The sequence below is a fragment of the Papilio polytes genome, unplaced genomic scaffold (assembly GCF_000836215.1).
Source record: "Papilio polytes unplaced genomic scaffold, Ppol_1.0 DF822178.1, whole genome shotgun sequence".
Taxonomy (NCBI): Eukaryota; Metazoa; Arthropoda; class Insecta; order Lepidoptera; family Papilionidae; genus Papilio; species Papilio polytes.
Genome location: NW_013527026.1, coordinates 1186390 through 1195160, shown reverse-complemented (window position 1 = coordinate 1195160; position 8771 = coordinate 1186390).

Below are 8771 nucleotides of genomic sequence, written 5' to 3'. Positions count from 1 at the left end.
AATTTTTTATATCTATACTAGTCCGTACTAATATTATAAAGAAAAAAGATTTGTATTTTTTGTATGTATTGGAATAACCCAAAAACTGATGGACCAGTTTTAAAAATTCTGTTCTGTACAATACTGGTCAGTATTTTATATTAATACATAACTTTTAAGAGCCCCGTAGACTTTTTATCGGTCGATAGCGCGCTGATTGATTTGTATGGACATGTATGGAGGCGTGTATATTACACGTATTTGGTCGTATGTGATTGCTTTGACACTCCAACCTGATTAACTAACACCCGTTATAAGTCTTTAAGAAACGATTTGAATAGTACTAGTAATATTTTGGTAGGTTGAGGAAAAGCGCTAGCACACCTATGACTAAACTATCGCACAACTGTTTAGTCGAGCTTTAATTCATCGGAACTTATAGAAATTACTCGATTTTTAATTGTGCAACTAAACAGTTGAATGAGCTGCGAAACAATCGACAATCGCACAAATTGTGTGAAGTTTAGTCAAAGGTGCCCGCTCTAAGTTTGACAGTCATTTTTTTGGACCTGATGCTATTCAAGAGAAAATTTTATAGGTTACATTACGAACTTTGACTCATACTCGTTACAATGTGTGGCAAAACCATGTGGTATTGGAGTTTTAATTGCAACAATAAACACATAGAGACGCAAAGACAAATTGAAATTGTCACGCCACTTTAATTTTGCCAGCTAATTAGCGGCCATGACTTCAGACACGACTATGTATTGAAGATAATTGTAATATTACGAGGAAACCAATATTAATTTTAATCAAATTAAAATGTATATTGAACTTCTTTGGTTAATGTACTTAATAATAAGTAAGGAGGTCTAATATTTCTTTATTTTCGCTAAAAAAACTAGGGTTGGTTCATTAAGACAGATAGAAAAGGATGAGTATTAAATAGAGTAGAGTTTGTCTCCTTTGCCTATTATTTGAGATTTGAAAGTAAAATGGTTTTTTAGAAAATCTCTGCGGTTAAACGGGGCCAGAAGCCAAAACTCATTAGTGAAGCTTTACGTACAAAACTAATGCCATCTAGCGGGTAATATTATTCTCTGTGTTTATATTTTAACCAATTCACGTAAAAGCAAGCGGGAAAACTATAACGCGGTTTGTAGTCACGTATTTTATTGTTTACAATCGCTTATGTAGAAATGAAAATATTTGAGGTTAGTCTATACTTATACTTATCTATACTATTATAATAAAGCGTAAACACACACTTTTTTGTTGCCTAAGATGTCAGCAATCACAGCATATTTTTGAATAATCCTTTTTTTAATAATAAACCCTACACTTACTTCATGCTTTAGGCTATATATTTTCACGATATTAAACTTAGGAGGCAAATAAATTGGATAAAAACCCTATTGTAGGAATGAGACCATAAGCTAATAGCTGCCAACATCAAGGAAGCAAAGTTGCCATGTTTTATCAACATGTCATTTTGACATTTGCAATTAATAATTTGACAGTTGTAAACAATAAAATATTTTTTTCATAATTCCATGCGGATGAAGTCGTACGGAACAGCTAGTATTTAATAAAAACAAAATGTTAAAGCTAAAACAAAATCTTGACTTGTATTTATCTGAAAAACAATCGAACAGTTACACAGAAAACGCATGGAATATTACACAAAGGTAACTAAAATATTCATAGTTGTTCTCAATGAATATAAAAGAAAATGATCGACAAAGCCCGTCTAAGGTTTATGACATGGCCTTTACTTACAAATCTTACTAATATTATACCATACATACGAAAGTTTCGATTGACGGATGTTTGTTCGAGTTTATGAGAAATTTGGCATAGATGTAGAGTCTGGAAGAACACGAACGACGGAGCTGCGGGCATAAGCTAGTACGTATAATATAACAACTTTTAAAAACATATTGAGAAGTAGTAAAAGATTCAGTCTAATCTAAAGCCATCCCTCACGTTGTGCGGCAGACTTAAAACTGTTGGGAAATGCTCGGAACGTTAACTGTTAGCGCTAAGTTTGGAAACTTCACGCCGAGTTACTTTTGACCACAGAGCATTAAATAGGCAGACATTTTTATGCAATTTATGGTGTTAATTACAAATTTAAAACAAAGCGCTTATCATATGAACACTATAGGATATAATCCAAATTTATTTTTAATTTATAAAAACCGTAGTGCAATTTATATTTTGTGATACGATTATTAAAACTGTAACCAGAACCTAGAGCAACTATATTTTAATAGTAAAAACGTCTTAATAAAATACGTATGAAATTAATATTACTTTATTAAAAGGATTATTGTCAGAAATTAACGAGTTTATTAAGAAAACATTAAAAACGCAATCTATACCTCCCTTAAACGTGAGCTGTCGACACAGAAAAATTACCTATACTAAACATGTATGTGCTTTTGGGAAAGCTTATGGTCTGATTTCTCTGTTAATAAATTAGTCTGCGCATGAACTTTTAAGCTTTTCCACAGAGCTGTCGAAACAAGGCCTTGTGAGTCGAATCGCTCGCCTCTGTAACGAATCATTTTTATACTCTGTGCTCTGTTGCTCGAGGGAATAGTAAAATTTAGCTTCGCTGTAACTTAAAGTACGACACGTGTGGTCTGTCTTTCAAGTTAGAATTGTCTAAAACTATTGTGTGCTTATCTTAATAGGTAATAGTTTCTTGTTTAAAAGTCTATATGATGTCTATGCCACATAAATATTATAATTACTAAAACACTAGTGGACCATTATCGTATTTTAATTAAAAATAACTCAGCTCCCGTTTATACCGTCACTGGACTAACAAGTTAAGCCATTTTTAATTAGTTAACTTAAGTATTTAAGCAAATCGATGTTGCTGTGTTGTTTATTGAGTTCGTTCATTAATCTTTATAAGATTTCAAAATTAAAAAAAAATATGTGAAGGGCACAACTCGTTCATCTATGTTGTTTATAACTTTAATGAGTGGTTGAATATTTATAACTTATACCTCTGTTTAAGTTAGAACAATCTAAAAGATTCTCGTGTTGCCTGTATCCCCACACATCCCTCGCCAGTTTGCACCATTAGTTCTTCACAACGCACTCGCTGACAATGGCTCTATTGAAAACCATGAACAATAGTTAGGCAGTGTTTACACTGCGGAAATTTTTCGTGCGACAGCTTGCGCCCGGATGACGTGTCAATAGCGTGTAAGTGGCCTGTTCTACGTTACGCGACTTCTTTTGCAGTCAGTACCTCGACCATTGAGGTACGTTTCTTTTTTATTAGCTACCAGGCGTTTATTGTGATACCGAACAAAATGCCATAGCTTTTTCATCCTTTAAACAGTACTGATATATGTGTACATGTATTTTCATAGTTAAGACTGCGACAGCGTTTATTGGGACTTTATTAGACTAACAAAGCAGAAATGAAAATCGTAAAACTGAAGTATCTACTTGTATTAAGATGAATTAATTTATTGTTTGTTTGAAATATTCTCCGAAACTAAACCGATAGCAAAAATTCTTTCGCTATTAGAAAGGTACATTGTAATAGAGTAACAAAGGCTATAAAATAAAGATATCAAAGGGAAGAGTAATGATATAACGGAAAATCTATTAGAAACTAAAATAGATGTACAACTTGTGACTTAAATCAATAATTTTTCGGATAATAACACCTTAAGTACTTAGAGAATATGATAATCATACTTCATACTAACATTATAAATACGAAAGTTTAGATGGATGGATGGATGTTTGTTAAACTTTGTAGCCTAAACGGCTGAACAGATTTCTATGAAATTTGGAAGAGATGTAGAGGACATTCTGGAAGAACACATAGGGTACTCACTTATGTTTTTTTTAATTCTACGCGGATGAAGTCGCGGGCGAAAGCTTGCAGATTTCATATTATTTATTGACTTGAAAGAACCTGTGTGCACTATGCCTTACATGCGCACGCGACCGCACTAACACGTCAATCATCGAGTAGGGTCCAAGAGCTTCATTGACAAAGGTACCAGCCCCCAAAGCACCGGCTTTGGGAGTTCCCCGCGACCCTCGATAAACAAGAGACCTTCAAATTGGATCCCCGTCTAGCACAATCGATATTTGAATTTTTTATTGGCAACTTTAAATCCCTCTTTTGTGTTTTAAAAGTAAATTAAATTGTTGTAAAGGATTAGTGTTAAAGAAAATAATGAGATTTGGTAATAGATTTTTTAACGTATTAATGTTCCTTAGTTCACAATACTCTAACTAAAACAACCTTAAATTGGATTTTTCGTATAAAATACATGACAATATTTGTTTTCCAAGCAGTATTTTACTTTTACGTATACGTAAAGCCTCTCTTTAAAAGAAATCAAACAAAAGCATAGTTCATATTAACAGGATTAGTTAATTTTCTTTTGGGACTTAAATTATTTTTCAGCTACACAGCTAAAACAAATGCCAGTTATTTGCTACGCCCGTATGCAAATGTGTCCTTAGTAATGCAGTGTACAGTCTGAGTGTCGGTTTTGAACTTGCTCTGTGCAAAAAGTGCAATGTTTGCTGTTACATTCGTTCATGTCCGGACCCTCGTTACTGCTCTATTGTTTTGCTAACTCTGTTTACGGATCTCGCAAAACTCCTAAGGTTCAAATAAATTACGTTTTAACTTTGTTAGGTGAGTTTTTTGTGTGAAGTTATCTGTTCTAGTGGTTGTTTCTACTTCCAGTGGTTCTATTTTTTTATATGAGATGTGGGCAAACGAGCGGCGGTAACACATAGGTGGTCATCGACGCCCATGGATGTTCGCAACACCAGAGGAACTACAGATGCGTTGCCGGCCTTTGAAGAAATTGTATACTCGCTTCTTGAAGGACCCTAAGTCGTATTGGTTTGGAAATACCGCCGAGGATAGACCAAAATGTATGACAATTAGACGATTATGTTATTTAAAACTAGATGTTGCTCGTGACTTCCACGTAGACTTGAAAATAGTAAAGAGTATAGTCTACGTTATTCATTGATAACGTAGCTTTTTAATGGCAAAAGTATTTTTAAATCGACCCAGAAGTTTTTGAGTTATTTCAATACATACAAAAATACAAATAATATTAGAATAGATATAATCTTTTTTAAATACATCCTAGAATTAGGAAGTTCTTAGTGACCATCTGTTCTGTTTCCATTTAATGAAAATTTCACGATAAGCGTAATAAAAGTACTTAATAATATACAATATCCTCTAGAAATAAAAATATTTATGTACACATATTTTAGTACTCGTATTTAAAAATCCGCTAGCGTATTGTAGATATTACATTTTTAAAACTAGACACAGCTCACGCTATTCGAAAATTGAAAAACATAGATTCCAAATATTAGTGCTTACACGCCGGATGGTACGCACTAAAACTTTAAAATGTCGAATTTGAAACGCTTTGATGTTTAAACAGAAACTGCATAGGTCCGGACGCTCCATAGTTTTTATTCTATTCATTTTTGTGTAAATATGCAAATCGCACGCCTACGCCCGTATTTTAGCTGATACATGAATGAAATTTTAAATGAAACGTCGGTACGCTGAATTGTCAATTGCTATCAGTTTTAGTTTTATTTGACGCTTTTTTTAGATACTTCTATTTATTATGCTTTTGCTTTGAAATAGACGTATTTTTTTATGAACTGTGGTAACATAGAATTAAATGAGACTGCTAATGGAATTAATATATTTTTGGTGTCATATTTCTATAAAAAATAGAAAATATTATGACAGTTCAACAGTAACATTTTGACTTTTTAAAGAGAATCTGAGGGATATGTAATTCTGTACAAGCGTTGCAACAGTGTAAACTCACGGTTATTTGTATGATTACTAAACGTACTTGTAAAAAAACAAAACTGTCTACGCGCAGGTAAATAGGGGAGTGTATGAAGCTACTAATATCTCCATAAATTAAAAGGGAAGCCAAAAAAGCGTCTAGTCAGCAAACTGAAAGGGTGTACCGTTGCTGAATGGAACAACCCTTATTTCGGTTCCACTAATAAGCTTAAAAAAGCTACAATAAAAATTATAAACAGTACTTTCATAGTTAACAAGGGGAAAAAAGTTTTATAATCACATTAGAAATTAACTTTAAACTCAAAGTCATTTAAGATAACTTAATTTAACTTATTATTCAATTTCATTTATATTTTTTTTTCCTTCAAAAAAAATCTAAAACATTATAAAAACCTCTTTATTGTTTTTAAATCATTCATTACATGTTCATAAAATGACATTGCTTGTCATCTATCTGACCGATTTAAATTGAAAATGAACGATAAATAGCACCTCTTGACACTAAACAAGTCAATGGATAATTTCATTCATGATTGTCGTTCATTATTCACTCGATATTAATTGTAATCATTCAATTGCCTTAAATAACTGGTATACAAATTGGTTCATAGCTTTTTATACTCACCGCTTTGTGTAACGCCAACGCTTATTGCCGCACTCACTAATCCTAACAAGGGCCATATTTAGTAAACAATCATAGATTTTAACAGTGGTATAGCCCGCTTTAACATCTTCGCACGAATAGACTCGCTCGGTGTAATGCCACACAGAAGACAGACTAGAAATTCTGCCTTTCGTCTGATGAGCTTGGTGCTGTAGGCCCAACTTTAGTCCCTGTTCCTTTACACCCTCTTTCTTATAAAAAGGAAGGGAAGAGGATGGGATGGTAACGTGGATTTGACACTAGAAGAGACACATAGGGTATTTTCATGTGCGTCTCCTCCGTTGATCCAGAGTAGGTAACGCATCCGCTATTGCGATTGTCTATGGGCAGCGGTCGCTTTGACGTTTTGGCGGAGTGGCCGCTGGCTCGTTTGCCTCCTTATGATATAAAAAAAAATAGTAAGCAATCAAAGATTTTGAGTGTCGTGGCGAGAGTCAGAGAGTATTATAACTAAATCTTTTCTCTGGATGCCGTTAGTGACTAATTAAAAGTCTATGTGTGAATTAAGTAATTAACGTTTCTCGCTTTTTTATGTCTCCTAAGCCTCAAGCTCGCAGCAATGAGATCCAATTAGGTAACAATGACGCCGAGCTGACTCAATTCCTCTTTGATACGTATTGAAGGTAACTAACCTAGTTTTTAATTTGCAACTTCCTGTATTGCTGTACAAATAAACTTGCTTTTCTTTTATGAACGAGGAAAAAATCTGTTCAAAACAAAAAAACTACGTTAAATCATGTTAAATTTGGCACACGTTATAACTATGTTACTTAGAGATTTATATCGTCACTTTTATACGTTTTAACTCTTTTATATTGCTTTAAATTTGTACGTAAGCTGTCAAATTATTCACACGAAATAAAAATAATTTATTTCGATCAGAAAAAAGACCAGGTATTTGTGAAATTGTAGCCATCAAAGGATTTGCGCGAACACTTTTCAATATTTAAAAATGACTTAGGATCTTTTCAGATGCCATTGCTTTATGAATATTGCAAAAATATCTTTGGTCGTTTAGTTCAATGCTGGATGCATAGAAAAGCGTTGCAACTCGGATGCGTCGGTATTTTGTTAGGCCAAGAGCCCATTCATGTAACGACTGTTTCTATCAGGTGCGAGTGTAGACTAAAATATAGGTAGAGTTTAGTATCTACTAGACGTCGTACCTTTTATACATGTTTTAGTCTATTTTTCTATGGAAATCAACAGTAACATTTTATAACCTTCGAATAAACTATCACACAACCGTTTAGTCGTGCGCTAATTCGTATAAGCGTATATGAAGGTGCGCACACCAATCGATTACTTGTGCAACTAAACAGTTTAATGGGTTACGAAACAATGGACAATCGCACAACACAGAATTTAGTACAAGTAAAAAAGATAACATTAGAAATACCACTAAACACACTTATATAAAAATCAAAGGAATTATTAACATGTTAAAAGCAGCCACTACCGACTAATAAGTTTTAATAAAAGTTGTTAAACTTCCTTTGCTAAATATAATACTTGGCAGTTCAAATAGCATTTTTCTCTACTGGTTAAACTTTAAACGGCTACATAAAACAGCGGTGTTTAACAGGAACTTTTATAGCTTTTTTCCGTCTTTCAAAAGGAACTAGTTAAATTGTCTTTTTAACTCTACTCTATTTCACGGTAAGTTAAAAATATTTCCTAGTGTTACATTTAGACTTTAAATTTTATTCTATAAAGAATTCAAATAACTACAGAATTATATACGGTACGTGATAGGCTTCATAGTTGCATTATGCTATCAATTATTTAGTATTAGAAATATAAATTGAGGTCCACCTTAGTAAATAATTAAAGTCTCTGAGTGCTGCGAACAGAGCACAAAAAAAATAAAACAAAAACATTTTAAATCAATATTTATATTTTAATTTCTTTCGTTAAATGTGAATAAATAATTAAACGGATTTTCATTAAGTGTACTCATTAATCATTCAAAGGGTGACGTCAGAGTGCGGTGATGTGTGACGTCAGTACGCAAAGCCTGTGTGTCAATTAATATGTTTGTGCTGGCGGTTGTTAAGTGGTGTCTGCGGAAAGTGCGCACGTATCGCTTATGTATGGAATATGTATGGATTATGCTTAAAGTCAATGACCGTGAACACTATTATAGATTATTTTTTTAATAAAACAAATAAACAGTTGAATGGGCAGCGAAACAATCGACAATCGCATAATTTTTGTTTTTGCGTCTGCTCTTACTAATATTACGATAAAAAAGTTGCTATATAAAACTTTGCATTA